Here is a 16,616-nt window from a genome sequence, read left to right as displayed (position 1 = left end):
GGACTTTTCAGGAAATCAGTGTGCTTACCAAAGGTAGATTGCACTGCAGCTTGTTGAAGTCAAAACTGAAAATACAGTGGGGTGGTGGAGGGAGCTTCAGTCATCCTGGTCACGGGTGGGATTTTTAGTTTTTAATTTTTATTTCTTTTGTTGGTGGTGATTGTTTAGTTGGAGCATAATTGCTTTCCAGCGGTTGTGTTAGTTTCTGCCGTACAACTTTGTGAATCAGCTGTGTGTGTGTATATATCCCTTCCCTCCTTAGCCTCCCTTCCAGCAAGTGGGATTTTTAAAACAGCAGCTTGATTTGAAGATACTGAGTTTCTTTTAATTCTGTTTTCAGTTGTACAGTTGTCCCCTTTATTAAGGAAACTCAGTTTATGGGAGTTCTAACTTACGGAAGAGTGAGGAAGGTCTGTTTGCTCTGCTGACTGGACCCTCCTATATCATAGGGTTGTTTTAGGTAGTACGTTTCCTTCTGAACTTAAACTCTTTTGATTTACACCCATCTCTCAGTAACACACTGGATGCAAAGTGGCCTCCCGGATTTTGACGTTTTCCTAGAATTTTCTGATAGTCTTACATCCAAGAAATCATTTAAAGTCTTCAGATGACTCTCTAGAAACAGCTATACAGGCAATACAAAGCATGCTTTCTGCCATATTCAAAATTGTAGTGTTAGGGAAATGACTTTAACCCTGCAGTTGATAATCTAATTAAAAAAACATTTTATTATGGAAAACATACAAAAGTCGAATAGTATAGAGGAGCCCCTGAATTGATCATTCACATTTGATAATTATTAACTCATAGCCAAGGTCAGTCTTGCTTCATGTAGTACCCCCTCCCCCAAACTAGGTTATTTTGAAATAAATCCTGAATATCATACAATTTTACCAGATTGCCCCAGACTGTTAATCTGTCACAAGGTTTACTTTTAGTGGAATCATAGTTCTCATTTTGTTTGTTGGGCTTCTTTATCTCTGTTTATACATGATTACTGAATATCAGGGGGGAAAAAAAACTTAACAACCCTCAAAGACCTATCAGAAATGCTGCCCTGCTTCTTTGTGTACAATAGCAACAGTTCTTGAGCTATTAATGACTGTAATTGAAAAGCAATCATAAATACATATATCCCTAATCTTGTTTTGATGGAGTCCTACCTGTTAAACCACTTTTAATGGAGAAAAGCTTTGTGTCAAAAGTTAAAGTACAGTTAATAATTCATTATGAAACCTCCAAAGTTTCTTTACAGTGGTTGTGTAAATATGCTGCTATCACCTTAGGTTAAGAATTAAGCAAAGGATATTTTATTTCAAAACTGTTGTGAATTATTTTTTAAAGATGGCCGGCCACTTCCCACAATCTGCTGTATTTACAAACCAATTTCGTAAGTAAGAATGAATTCACAGCATGGATATTCATGTTTTTCCTTCTCATCTAAAAAGAGATCTCTCTTAGACTGGAGGTTGACAGGAATATTGTGTTTGTTACTGTTTTGAAATTCTGGTTATGAACACTTTTCAACTTGTAGACCTGTCATATCATTATTTCAATTGTTCAGATTTACTTTTGAGCTTAATCAGGTAATTTACTTGTTAGTTACTACAACGTGGGAGATGAGCAGGAATATGCCTGCCTCTTAAAATTAGGGAGGGGGGGAAACCCAACCATTTTGCTATCTAAGAAAGGACACAAAATACAGTTTTAAAAAATGCATAGTGCTTCCCAGTAGGCGTTAAGTAAAACTTTTAAATATTTGGAATTGTTAGCGTTTGTTCAGACTAAAGTGCTCGCTTTTAAGATTCGGCCAGAAAGCCTATTTATATACAGATTATCTTAAGTTTAGAAATAAGCGTGACTCATGGAGCTTCCCCCTCTCTGATTCTGAAGTCTAAGCCATTAACAATCTGGATATGATTATTAAGCATGAGCTGTAGCATGCTGCTTTATCCAGAGTTTCTCCCAGTAAGACGATGATGGGCGGAGGCATAGAGTGGGTCTCAGCTTGTGGGGCAGTTTTCTTTGATGTGCTTTGACTGGGTGGAGGGAGAAAGAGTGAAATTCACCAGCAGAAAGATGAAACTTTTATGAAAAAGGTGTCTTTCTGTAGGATGTCGTATATCAATGCTAGAAGCCTAGTTTATGAATCTCCAAACTGGATCATATTTGATGTTCTACTTAGTAACAAAGAATTGCTCAATTTGGGGAAATATTAATTTCTCTCCCTCAAATGAGAGCTCTTGGAGTTGCTTTATTTCTCTCAGACTAGGATTTGGGGCCTTCGAAATTATTTAGAGAACTTCTGTTTCACTTATGTACGTGTATGTATTATATATGTGTGTTCATTGAATTGTTGTATAAAGTTATTTTTTCAATCAGAAAAGTTCACAAGCTACCGTTGTTATGTTGGTGCAGATTCACCTAAAAACAAGTTTAGAGAATTTTATAGCATATTTTTGTTTCACATTAGATCTATAACAGATTGTTTCAGATTAACTTCTTGTGACAGAGACCTTTGTAGTTAAAATGCTTTTGGTGAATTTTCTGTATGGGCTTTTCCTTAAATGCTTGGTTTTGACCAGGTTTTATTTATGCTCTTCCAAAAAATATATACATTTAACCATGAGAAGACATTTTAGTTGCTATGGTTATTTTTCCCTAACATTTTGTTGTGAAATTTTTCACACATATAACAGAGTTTGAAGAATTTTAGTGTACACCTCTATATTTACCACTTTCTGCCATTATTTTATTATATTTGCTTTATCACGTGCCATTTCTGTCTGTCCATCTCTTTTAATTCATTAATCTGCTTTATTTTCAGTACATTTCCAAGTAAATTATAATATCAGCACACGGCGTGATTATCTACCAGAGTTAATCTTAAATTGAGACAATTCTACAAGGTATTCCTTGATCCTGAAAGCCGAGAGCTTTGCTGACTTCTGTTTCCAACTTTTATTTTAGTTACAGAACTCTTCGCTTTATGTTTTTGGCTGCATCGTGCAGCATGTGCAACTTCCCTGACCAGGGATTGAACCCGTGCCCTCTGCAGTAGAAACCCAGAATCTTAACCTCTGGACCACCAGGAAGTCCCAGAACTTTGCTTTCTACAGGGAATTGTTCTAAGAACTTTTTGCATGAAGATGTGCTTATCCATGTATCAAGTATTATAAAGTTTGAGTAATGTTGATCAGATCCTTTTTTCTCACATAAGGAGATAATAAGATTATAAATATGCAGCTATATTGATCTTAACAAATACTGCCAGATGGATGGCTTGGATATATTTTGCTGACAGCTTCATGCTCTGAACTAAAAAATGCTCTGAACTATCAAAGATAATTATTTTAATAAAATGGTAGAATGAGGAAATTACTGCCAGTAGCTTGTTTGTTTTAAATATGTACATTTCCATAAAAGTGAATAAGGCTGATGTAAAGTGATTTGTGTCTCCAGATAAATGGAGGTAGAAGCAAACTCTTCAGACTTAATTATATTTTCTGAAATAACACATGTTCAATTGTTAAAGGAATATATTCAGGGGACTCCCTCAAAGTATATTTACTGAAAACAAAAGTAGGAAAATCTATCCAAGAATGTATTTGCTTTCAATTAAAAATTGGTCTTCTAAATATTAAATTTGTAGCCCATCTGCTTCTGTTTAAACTGGAATCTAATTTGGAAAAGTGTGATGACTTTGTGAGTTTTTAATGATAATGAAAGCAAAACAGAAAATTGTTTTATCATATAATAGAGGTCATAATTATCCTAGAGGCCTTTTGAAATGTCTGCTGAATTACAAAGTCTAAGAAAACTTATTTAAGTGCCCTGGGGTCTTTTCCCAAAATGAAAATGGTTGCTCATCAGATTGTTTGTCTACCTGAGGTATCGGTACAGTTGGTTACCCAGTCAGTGTGGGTTGATTTTAATCAGCATGTTCTCTACTTCCATTTAAATATTTTTTTTTTTTTACAAGTGGTATGTAACTGTAAGTTTATATTTATAGATGTTTTATGACTGAGGACAGGATCAGTGAATTTGCTGGATAATAATATTTGCTACTATTTATTGAGCTCTTACCATGTGCCAGGTTAGGATTACAGGGAGAGAGTTACTTGATGCAGCAAAGGAATCTGAAAGGTCAGATTGAATTTATTTAATAATATAAAAGCTGCTGTTCATTGAGCTCTTCTTTTGTGCTAGAAGTTGAAGTGGACATTTTATATTGTATTTCTGATCCTCCTGAGCTGTCTTTGCAGTGAAGGGTTGTAATAGCAGAGGTCTGTTCAGGAGGCCCAGTACTGGAGCGGGTCCTGAGCTCTTTCTACTGAGCAACACCGTCTCTAATTCTCAGGTGCTTTTTGTTGAGGATAATTGATTCTGCTGGTCAACAGTGCTGTCTTCCCAATTCTCCTACTCACGGCAGTTAGGATGAATTTTGTTCAGTAAGGCTTTAGACCAATTTGGGAAAAAGTCTGGCTCAGTAATACTCAGTCTTAAATGAATGTTGTGTCATTTCCTTGAAGTAGCTTGGATTTACAGTTTCCTTTTATTTGTTGTGATAGATTGCTCCAGTCAACTTATAAACGGTTAGGCTGATTCAAAGGTTGAGGGTAGGGCTTAGAAGTAAATGGGGAGGAGGAGGTTTCATTAGCCTTTCCCTAAATTATTGCTATAATCTCCCTTCATGAAGTTTATTATAAATGATTGATTAACTGTAGACAAGATTGTTGCTAAGAAAACTAGTTTCTTTAGAGTCATGTTATTCTGCTTTATTGGAAATGAGTTAACTAAGCCTCTAACTTTATAGGGCTGTTGCCCTCTTTGGTTCTCAGCCATTTCTAACATTCATTTCCTGGCTGACGGTACTCAGAATATTTAATGTAACTTTCTATTTGGTATTGGACTGCCTCTTAAACAGTTTCTTTTTCACTTTCTTTGAATTGATGATCCCCTGAACGAGAAGCCTCTTTGGTTCTCCAACTCTGCAGTCGTCATCTCTCACGGCTAGTCTTAAAAGGCTAGGTCGGTGAACCTAAGTGTGCCTTTGGTTTTGGGGTTTTAGTGAGATGGTGTTTCCATTCTGTGTTTAATCGCAACCAAGGTGTTGTAAGTGTGTCTCATTAATCAGGAAAAGGTGTTGGAAATAGGTCTTTTCTGGGAAGGGAGTGAGCAGATAATGGTTCTTAAGTGGTTACTGTATTAGCTCCTCTCAGGCAGGAGCTTTGGGATCTACCTAGATCTTGTCTAATTCTCATTATTTTCTTTTTTGAAGTCCATGCTTTCTATAGATTAAAATTAATTGAGGCATGAATTTTCTACCCTTGCAGATTCCATCCTGATACAAATAGGGCCACTGTCTGCCATTGCCATTGTGGATTTGGTACAAAATGCTAGGTGGTCCTTTCCTCTGTAGCAGAGAATTTATATGTAATAATAAGTCTGATTATTCTTGGAGGCTTATGTTCTTTGTTGTACAATTTAACCTGCTCATTGAAGCTCCATGACACTTTACCTAGATGACAGTCAAATATGGTCAGGTAAATGAGTTTCCTTTTGGTTTGCAGTAGAATGAACCTTTAGAGTCTGGAACAGTTAGAGGATGACTGCTTCAGGGAACTATTTTTCCCTGTTAACTCAGAATTTATTAAACACCAAACAAAAAAGAATAAAGTAAAAAAATATTTTTTGAAGGGGATGAGGTTGTTTTTAAGTTTGGTACAGTCTTTTTTTGCCCTGTTACAAGGGATGTGAGAGCTTAGTTCCCCAACCAGGGATCAAATCCATGCCCCCTGCAGTGAAAGTGTGGACTCTTAACCCCTGGACCCCCAGGAAAGTCCTATATATTTTTTTCTTTCTCAAATAATGTATCTTAAACATGATTTGTTAGTATTATAGTGTTGGTTACTATGTACCCTAAGAAAATGATGTTTAACAGCTGACTTTGGTTTGACATGTCATCGTTTACAAGCATTTCACCTACATTACCAGTTAATCTACCGAGGAATAATATGATTATGGTTTATTAATCATATGAAACTGGTGGTAGTAACCCTATCTAACATATTACAAGGTGGAGCCTACAGAGTAAGTTGCTCAGGGTGATTCAGCTGAGCACCAAAGTTGGGACCCAGACTCAGATCCCCAGTCAAGAGCTTTCTTGGCCACTCCTTCTAGGTTGGCCTGCCCTCAACGCCTTGAGGGTGCACTATCCTTTGTTTACCAAATAAAATTCTGAGCTGTAATCAAGCTGTTAAAAAAAAGTTTTCTGTACCTCACCCAAACAGCCCTGTAATAGCTAGTCCGCCCTTATCCTACAGCAGTGTCTTGCAGCCAAGGTGCCTTTTATGTTTTGTTGTGTCTTCTTTAGTGATGAGGTAATGTGTATTACAAATGATGTTACTACTAATTAAAATGCTACTGTAAATTATTTATTTAAATTTGTGTCAGGTTCAGGGTTGTTCCTATACGAATGTGGAGTCCGTGAGGACAGGAACTTGTGTACTCCTCTCTCCCTGGTGCCCAGAATAGTGCCTACAATGTAGTAGAGGTGTTCAGGAATGACTTGTTGAGTGAATACAACAGTGAGTTTAGTTCACTCTCTTGCATTCTAGTGTGTTTCTTGAGTGGGAAAGAAAGGGAGTTGGGCTTAACCTATAGTCTTCTCTGCTGCTTCTTGGCGTGAGTGCTATAAACATACACTGATAATAACCATGATGGCTTTGGAAATGGTTGGGGATTTAAAGAAAAAGTTTGCTCATGGAAATGTGAATGTGTCTGTGAATCTCAGCTATCACTTACATGTGTTGAGACATTTGAAATCCAAGTGGTTGTAGACTGCTCCCCCCACCCCCATTTTCCTTGCTGTTGAGTTGTTGGCAGTTGTTTCTCACTGTTTTCTGACTCTATTAATAGCAGGTGTTTTAGTCCATCTAAATTTTTTAAAAATTAATTAATTTATTTGGCTGTGCTAAATGTTAGTTGCAGCACGTGGGACCTTTCGTTGAAATGTGTGAATTCCTAGTGAAGGCATGTGGGATCTAGTTCTCCAACCGGGGATCAAACCCAGGGCTCCTGCATTGGGAGCATGGAGTCCCAGCCACTGGACCACCAGGGAAATCCCCCATTTTATTTTTTTAACTTCAGGTTTGGGCTGGAAAACCAAACCTACCAAAAGCATTCAGCATAGATTTAGATGGGCTTGGATCGAGGAAAGCCCCATTGATCAAAGGTGCAGGCTCTGTTAGGTGGCCTTAGACACCTGTTTGGGCTCTGCACAGGCCTTTTCAGTTTCCATTCATGCTCGTCTTTGAATGGGCAAGGTTGTGGAACAGTAGGGTTCTAGATTGGAAAATTGTTAGTCTAGTATACTATTTACAGAAAGAACTTGGGTTGTTAAAATACTGTAGAACATTAGAACTCATGATTGTATTTTTGAAATTAGTTGGACAGCAAAGCTACTTTTTATTGCTTATTAATCACAGTAGCAGTGTGAAATTGAAATGAGCAACATTAAAATTATTTTATTTTGTAAGCATGCAAAAAGCATCTCAAGGTAAGGAATTCTGTTTGTTACTGACTATTGGCCATTTAAAGAGGAGCCGCTAGGTAAATGAGACTTGGGAGTTTGAGAGTTAAACTCTTATGTTACCTGAAATCCAGTTCTAAAGAATGATTATGATTTTAGATTTACTAGAGGTAATGTGTTTTTTCATATTTTGCAGTTTAATATAAGAGTACTTGTGTACAGAGTGCCTTTTTGTAAATTTTTCCATGTAATTGCATTTGCATCATCAAGCATATGGTAAGGACATTTATGCCCTAAAGTATTTAACCAGTAGTTAAAAGGGGGGCTGCAAATTTAAAAATCAGACTTGTGTGGTTGGAAAATATTTTATGTCCAGATCCTTTTTTCCCTTTTCGGCCACACCATGCAGCTTGCAGGATCTTAGATCCCCGGTGAGCAATCGATTGAGCCCGTGCCCTGGGCACTGAAACAGTGGAGCCCCAACTGCCGGACCGCCAGGGAGTTCCCTTGAGTTTCTTTTAAAAAATTAATTTCCGAGGTATTCATAGTTCACTTAGCAGGAAGTAATTAAGACTTGAAAAGGAAATTTCTATTGTCTCTTATGTTTGTGTCTGCAAAGTGCTTTGTACCCAGTTAGTTCCCAGACAGTTGTGTCTCCTAGTAGATGCTACAGTGTGCTGCTGCAAGCCTTGACTTCATGCTTTCAGAAACTTCCCTTGTAAACTTTTAGTCTCCCCCAAACTTCAGCAGTATATATCTTTGTTTTCAAAAAAGATCGACTCTAGTAAAGTACCATGCTTTCTTATTTTCCAGGAGTTTCCTAACCACGTAACCTCTCAGAACTGAACCAAAACAACATTGTTGCTGAAGCACTTGTTTTTAAGGTATGCATAATTTGGCTGTATAATTTGAGGCTTGTTCATAATCTTTAATGTTTTTGAATTCTTCGGTGATTTATATGGCAAGTGGCTTTTACTTCTGGCTATAATATTAGAGAAACAGAAGAAACTTTATGCAGTTTGATTTCTTTTTACTCTTGGGATTTAATTCGAAAGTAAATACAGGGAAAATTGTTGAAATAATGTAAAACCTTCTAGCCAGCCCTACCATGTACTTTAAATGTAGAGACATGAAAACTGATCACTGAAGTGGTATTAAACTTAGCATCTTGGTCATAGAAACTTGAGTTTGCCTTTGATTTAAAGATTTATTTAGAGATTTGCCTTTGATTTTTGCTAAACTTGGTTTTCAAGCTGGTGGGAATAATTCTGCATCATTTTCTATTGTGAATGAAAACAAATTCCATTTCTCACTGGCTGCTTTTGATTGTCTCAACCAAAAAAGATTTACAGTAAGTGTGTTCAGGATTTTACAGTCCTTGATCAGTTCAGTCGCTCAGTCGTGTCCGACTCTTTGCGACCCCATGAATTGCAGCACGCCAGACCTCCCTGTCCATCGCCATCTCCCGGAGTTCACTCAGTCTCACGTCCATTGAGTCCGTGATGCCATCCACACATCTCATCCTCGGTCGTCCCCTTCTCCTGCCCCCAATCCCTCCCAGCATCAGAGTCTTTTCCAGTGAATCAACTCTTTGCATGAGGTGGCCAAAGTACTGGAGCTTCAGCTTTAGCATCATTCCTTCCAAAGAAATCCCAGGGCTGATCTCCTTCAGAATGGATTGGTTGGATCTCCTTGCAGGCCAAGGGACTCTCAAGAGTCTTCTCCAATACCACAGTTCAAAAGCATCAATTCTTCGGCACTCAGCCTTCTTCACAGTCCAACTCTCACATCCATATATGGCCACAGGAAAAGCCATAGCCTTGACTAGACGGACCTTAGTCGGCAAAGTAATGTCTCTGCTTTTGAATATAGTATCTAGGTTGGTCATAACTTTCCTTCCAAGGAGTAAGCATCTTTTAATTTTATGGCTGCAGTCACCATCTGCAGTGATTTTGGAGCCCCCCAAAATAAAGTCTGACACTGTTTCCCCATCTATTTCCCATGAAGTGATGGGACCAGATGCCATGATCTTCGTTTTCTGAATGTTGAGCTTTAAGCCAACTTTTTCGCTCTCCTCTTTCACTTTCATCAAGAGGCTTTTTAGCTCCTTTTCACTTTCTGCCATAAGGGTGGTGTCATCTGCATATCTGAGGTTATTGATATTTCTCCTGGCAATCTTGATTCCAGCTTGTGTTTCTTCCACTCCGGCGTTTCTCATGATGTACTCTGCATATAAGTTAAATAAGCAGGGTGACAATATACAACCTTGATGTACTCCTTTTCCTATTTGGAACCAGTCTGTTGTTCCATGTCCAGTTCTAACTGTTGCTTCCTGACCTGCATACAGATTTCTCAAGAGGCAGGTCAGGTGGTCTGGTATTCCCATCTCTTGAAGAATTTTCCGCAGTTTATTGTGATCCACACAGTCAAAGGCTTTGGCATAGTCAATAAAGCAGAAATAGATGTTTTTTCTGGAACTCTCTTGCTTTTTCCATGATCCAGTGGATGTTGGCAATTTGATCTCTGGTTCCTCTGCCTTTTCTAAAACCAGCTTGAACATTAGGAAGTTCACGGTTCATGTATTGCTGCAGCCTGGCTTGGAGAATTTTGAACATTACTAGCATGTGAGATGAGTGCAATTGTGCGATAGTTTGAGCATTCTTTGGCATTACCTTTCTTTGGGATTGGAATGAAAACGGACCTTTTCCTGTCCTGTGGCCACTGCTGAGTTTTCCAAATTTGCTGGCATATTGAGTGCAGCACTTTGACAGCATCGTCTTTCAGGATTTGAAAGAGCTCCACTGGAATGCCATCACCTCCACTAGCTTTGTTTGTAGTGATGGCTTTCTAAGGCCCACTTGACTTCACATTCCAAGATGTCTGGCTCTAGATGAGTGATCACATCATCATGCTTATCTGGGTCGTGAAGATCTTTTTTGTACAGTTCTTCTGTGTATTCTTGCTACCTCTTAATATCTTCTGCTTCTGTTAGGTCCATACCATTTCTGTCCTTTATTGAGCCCATCTTTGCATGAAATGTTCCCTTGGGATCTCTAATTTTCTTGAGATCTCTAGTCTTTCCCATCCTGTTCTTTTCCTCTATTTCTTTGCATTGATCGCTGAAGAAGGTTTTCTTATCTCTTCTTGGTATTCTTTGGAACTCTGCATTCAGATGCTTATATCCTTCCTTTTCTCCTTTGCTTTTCGCCTCTCTTCTTTTCACAGCTATTTGTAAGGCCTCCCCAGACAGCCATTTTGCTTTTTTGCATTTCTTTTCCATGGGGATGGTCTTGATCCCTGTCTCCTATACAATGTCAGGAACCTCATTCCGTAGTTCATCAGGCACTCTATCTATCAGATCTAGGCCCTTAAATCTATTTCTCACTTCCAGTGTATAATCATAAGGGATTTGATTTAGGTCACACCTGAATGGTCTAGCGGTTTTCCCTATTTTCTTCAATTTAAATCTGAATTTGGCAACAAGGAGTTCATGATCTGAGCCACAGTCAGCTCCTGGTCTTGTTTTTGTTGACTGTATAGACCTTCTCCATCTTTGATCCTTGATCAGGACACTGCAAAACACACTGCAAGCACCGACCCTGCTTGGTGCTCTGTAGCCGTCTCCCTGTAAGAACTGGAAGCCCATCCTCACACCCTCTCTCTGAGGTGGTGATTAGGAGACAAGTGAGCCCTTGCTTTCCTTGGGAATGGGGAAATTGATGCAAAAGAAACTAAGTTATACAAAGCCCAGGGAAAAGGATATATAGGCACTCATCACACTGAATTTGTAAAATGCTTTTCTTTTCAAAGAACTGAGTAACTGTTACAGTGCCTCAGGACTCCTTCAGGGTTGTAGCTTTCAGATCACTACAACTGAGGCTTTGTCAAAGAGCCTGTACGTGGTGCTTTGGGCAAACTGAGGCAAGCAAGCAATGGATTGCCAGGAGTTAGACATATAATTGCTGTCTGTAGAACTGAAAGCTACACCTCAAAAGTTTGATCTGATTTAACATTGTTGGTTGCTACTTAGCAGCAAAAGGCTTCCCAAGTGGCTCATTGGTAAAGAATCCACCTACCAATGCAGGTGACGTGGGTTCAATCCCTGGTTGGGAAGGTCCCCTGGAGAAGGAAATGGCAACCCACTCCAGTGTTCTTGCCTGGAAAATTACATGGTCAGAGAAGTCTGGTGGGCTGCAGTCTGTGAAGTTACAAAGAGTTGGACACAGATGAGCACACACTTAACAGCAAGGCTGGTTTCTTAGAAACGTCATGCTTGGCACTGGTCCGTTTTGCCTGAAGATGATGGTAAATGCTGTTGTGTTTCTAGGTAGATGGCACAGGGCTACAGTCTATAATTTCTCTTCTCTGAAAGGAAAAGCCAATTAACGGAGTTGAACCAGGCCCCTTCTTATTCAAGATATGGTACACAGTACTACTCTTAAAAGTCTCTGGCGAATCACAGATGGATATTCATTTTGATTTAAAAACATTTCCATTTTGGGAGTGCCCTGGTGGTCCAGTGGTTAGAATTCCTTGCTTTCACTACTGAGGGTCCAGTTCAGTTGCTGGTTGGTGAATTATAGAAGATCCCACAAGTTGCGCTGCATAGCCAAAAAAACATACCGACCTCTCAAACCCACTTCGTATTTACAAAAATAATGTATTTGTGTTATTTTTAAGAGTTTCTTCTAGAAGAAGGGAGATTGGTGGGGTGGGGAGCTCTTGATAAGGTTTCAAGCCTAGAAAAGAAAGATTTGCAACTTGCTAGGCTGCAGAACAGAGAAGGCAGTGGCACCCGACTCCAGTCCTCTTGCCTGGAAAATCCATGGACGGGGGAGCCTGGTGGGCTGCAGTCCATGGGGTCGCTAGGAGTCGGACACGACTGAGCGACTTCCCTTTCACTTTTCACTTTCATGCATTGGAGAAGGAAATGGCAACCCACTCCAGTGTTCTTGCCTGGAGAATCCCAGGGACAGGGGAAGCCTGGTGGGCTGCCGTCTATGGGGTCGCACAGAGTCGGACACGACTGAAGCGACTTAGCAGCAGTAGCAGCAGCAGGCTGCAGAGGGAAATCTTTTTTTTTTTTTCACTTTAGCATAGGATATGATGTGCTAGCTTTTCTGTGATAAACAGTTAATAATGAATTCTCTTTTAGGAAGTATTTGTTTAAGTGGACTACCCAATGGTTACATTTGTGTGGAAAGAAAGTTGTCCGTTGCCCACGTGGCATCGGGCCAACTGTGTGAGGGACTGCAGTCAGGCTCTTGTATTGGGTGCAGAGGTCTTGACTAGTCTGGGCTTCCAGGCGTTATTTTTGGCTCACTTTATTGTCTTGCAAGTGATTGTGCCTCAGCTTGGCTGTTTGTCCTGTGTCTCTCTCCTGGGCACCAAGTACATTGCCGTCTCTCTTTTTTTTCCCTCTTAAGTAGTTCAGTCATATTTCTTTTGAAGAACCTTTTATTGTTGTGTGATTTGATATATGGGCCTGCTGTTGAACATTATTTGCTTGACGTTGACATTGTCTTTTTGGAAATGATTATGTAGGATGATAATGATTGCCGTGTTTCTGTGCTTCTGGTGCTCTGCCTACGGGTGTTTGGATAACCTTTGGAGTCAGTGAAGTGCTGTCTTTGGGGGGTAGGGGGTGGAGGATGCTTGGGGGGGAGGTGAAGGTAGGGTGAAGTGGTGGTTGGGGGAGTGAGTTCACTTGCAGAAAACTGTATAACCTCATTATAGCTAGAAAGATGTCTGGGAGAAGGATCTTGGAAGTAACATGTTGGATGTAAGGGAATGATGTGGGTATATTAGGTATATTTCAAGACTTTTATAGGAAAAGTGGTTTGTTCCTTAACTTTTTGTTGTTGACAAAGTTTCTCTGAGAGTGAAGCCTCTCAGAAGCTGTGGAGAACAGATTAATAGATGTACAGTTGGTTGCTTAAAGAGCTCTTCTTGTGTCTTTGAGGAAAAGTTTAACAAGTAGTTTCTAGCATTTGAGAATGTACAGTCTGCCATAGAAGAGTTCACATGTAGTAGAGGCTTAATAGATTTTGTTGAATAGTGAATAAATGTATCAAAATTGCTGTTGGTGCTGCTAAAGTTCTGTTATGGTGAAGCACAGATCCTTCATATCTGTGTACCTGTACTGTGTAAGATTTATTAAGTTGGCACAGAAGTAATTGTGGTTTCAGATCATGAATTTCATCATAACTAGGCTCAAACACACCTTTATTACTCAAAGTAGGGACCATTACAGTCAACATATTTTTGTCAATGAGAAATAAGTTAGTTTATTCCTGTAGCATGAAAATCCTGGCTTCAGGATTCAACGAACTCATGGAAAGCATTTTGTGCCTCCTGCTGGTTGTGGAAGCATTTTTCCCTGCAAAAAGTTCTCAAGATGCTTGAAGTGGTGGTCGTTTGGTGAGAGGTCAGGTGAATATGATGGAGGAGGCAAAACTTTGTAGCCCAGTTCGTTCAACTTTTGAAGTGTTGTGCGACATGCGATTGGATGTTGTGGAAAAGAATTCGGCCCTTTGTGTTGACCAATACCAGCTGCGGGCATTGCAGTTTTTGGTGCATCTCATCAATTTGCTGAACATACTTCTCAGATGTAATGATTTTGCCAGGATTCAGAAAGCTATACTGGATCAGCCAGGCAGCAGACCACCAAACAGTGGCCATGACCTTTCTCTGGTGCAGCTTTGGCTTTGGGAAGTGATGTGGAGCTTCTTCTCAGTCTAGCCACTGAGCTGGTCTTTGCCAGTTGTCATATAAAATGACAACTTTTTTTTTTTTTTTTTGCCACCCTCCTCCCAAAATGACAACTTTTTTAATGACATTTTTCGTTGCATGTCACAATCTGATCGAGAAATGGTTTGTTGTTGGCGTAGAGCAAGAGAAGGTGACGCTTCAGAACGATGATTTTTTTGTGTGATTTCTGGTCAGCCCACAAGGCACCCACTTACTGAATTTTTTCACCCTTCCAATTTGTTTCAAATGCTCAGTGGCTGTAGATGGTAGGTGTTGAGTTCTTTGCAACCTCTTGTGTAGTTATAAGAGGATCAGCTTTGATGATTGCTCTCAGTTGGTCATTGTCAACTTCTGATGGCCATCCACTACACTCATCTTCAAGGCTCTCATCTCCGTGCAAAACTTCTTGAACTATCACTGCATTGTACGTTCATTAGCAATTCCTGTGCCAAATGCGTTGTTGATGTTGTGAGTTGTCTCCACTGCTTTACAACTCATTTTGAACTTGAATTAAAAACTTACTTGAATTTGTTGTTTAACATCATTTCCATAGTCTAAATATTAAATAAATAGCAAATAATGTCGTTAGCAAAAAAAAGTGAGAAATGTGCATTAAAATGATATATTAATACAACATAACCACATTTAAGGATGTATTTCCAGTATCAAATGGCAGAGTTCAACAGGGCAAAATTGCAGTTACGTTTGCACCAACTTAATAATAAAGGCAAGAAGGGGAAATACTTAGTTGCAGTGTTTTGGCTCTTAAAAGCTTGTCCAGAATTGGGATGACTTTTTTCTTTTCTTTTTCTTTCCTTCCTTCCTTTCTTTAAAAAACACATCTTGTTTGGAAACATCACTTACTACAAAGGGGAATGATGTGTTGATTGCACAAAAGTATGGACACTTTATGTTATGTGTTAATCCTGTTGGAAAATGGATATTAGTAATAGAAACGATGTTTTCCCATAATTGCTGAAGTAGGTGTTTCATACTGCAGCAACTTAGTAGTCTGTTAGTTGAAAGGGATTAGTACTAAGCAGTACTGTAGGTAGTTCTGTAAACTGTTTCTAGAAGGATCTGCCTTTTTGTGTATTGAGTCACTCAGGCTGTGCACTCAGTATGGCCCAGTTTTGGTAGATTCATTGCTGAGTTAGAGATGTGCATTTTGTGCCTGATCACTTTTTAGCACATCATGTGCAATTTTTCAAAATGCTTTTGTAATGTGCCCATATTCCCCTTACTGCAACCCATTAAAAAGTACTTGACACTTGTAAAGTGGAAATTGCCAGGTGAGACTGTTTTTTATGAGATTTTTATGTCGCCAGGCCCAAGTTAGGATCTGGGGGGACTTGGAATTAGGAATTTTTAAAAAGAGGTACCCATAACTCTTGTCATCTCACCACTCACAATGTTGTAGTCCTTTGTTTGTATTCCATAAATTTAGGATTTGAGAATAGGATGAAATGGTTTCTTGAGTTGGTATCTCAAGCTCCTCAATTAGGGGAAAAAATCAGGAGATGAATGATTCTCATCTGTGCTGGAGGCAGGAGGCAAGGAAACAGCACACCACAGGCTTCACAGTCAAGTGTTTCCAGCCTCAGGGAAAACTGGAGTCTTTGTGTTTTAAACTTTTCAACCTAATTTTCCTGTGTGTGAAATTCTGTTCTTTTGTAAGAAGACTCTAATAAAGCATTTAAAATCTCTTTTAAGTCCCTAATTTATTTGATGGAAAACAATGCTTAAAGACAAGTATAAAGGAAAATGTAAGTTTTCATTTAAGGATTTAATCTCAGGATGGTATAGTGTTGAGCAAAAGGTTCTTAATTTATGCAGAAATAATATCTCTGAAATTATGTGATTCCCCTGAATGCTTCCATGAACTATATAAATGGCAGTAGTGAAAAGCTTTATTTATAGCTGCCTGACTTTTCTTAGGGGAAGAGCATCTGTTTGGGTAAAATATTAGCATCAGTATTTCAGAGCCTTTTGAGATGAAAAGGGGGTTTTCTTTTCCTCTCTGAGAATATAAGCTCCCATACATTAGTAAGATTTTATTCTGTGAATGCACATATATATGCTAGAAATAGCACCCTTGCTCCTCTACCCACTGGATACCAGTAGGTTCTCCCATTTTCCAGATGCGATGGCCAAATGATGTCTCCAGATATTGTCAGGTGTCCTTGGGGAGCAAAATTGCCTGTTTAAAACTACTTCTTTAGATTATATTTTCAGGCTTAAAGATACATAGAAAAGTTAAATTAGTAAATGACTTAAAATGAGTACTGTGCTGTATTTTTATTGGTCATATTACAAACTAAAAAAATTTAAA

The 16,616-nt window shown here is 39.0% G+C and overlaps 1 protein-coding gene across 18 annotated transcripts in view; it reads left to right on the top strand.

The window, feature by feature from the left end:
• The window catches only part of STAU1 (staufen double-stranded RNA binding protein 1), a 62,251-nt gene that overhangs the window by 1,817 nt on the left and 43,818 nt on the right, over positions 1-16,616 (top strand). For 16 of the 18 annotated variants that reach the window (XR_011248285.1, XR_011248284.1, XM_069548800.1 and 13 more), the window contains exon 2: positions 8,348-8,418. The exons of the other annotated variants lie outside the window; for them this stretch is intronic. The gene's annotated coding sequence lies outside the window, so the exon portion shown is untranslated. The remainder of the gene's footprint in view (positions 1-8,347; positions 8,419-16,616) is intronic. 18 annotated transcript variants of the gene reach the window in all.

Source organism: Ovis canadensis, chromosome 13 (assembly GCF_042477335.2).
Source record: "Ovis canadensis isolate MfBH-ARS-UI-01 breed Bighorn chromosome 13, ARS-UI_OviCan_v2, whole genome shotgun sequence".
NCBI classification, from domain to species: Eukaryota; Metazoa; Chordata; class Mammalia; order Artiodactyla; family Bovidae; genus Ovis; species Ovis canadensis.
This window is presented reverse-complemented; position numbering and strand designations above follow the sequence as displayed.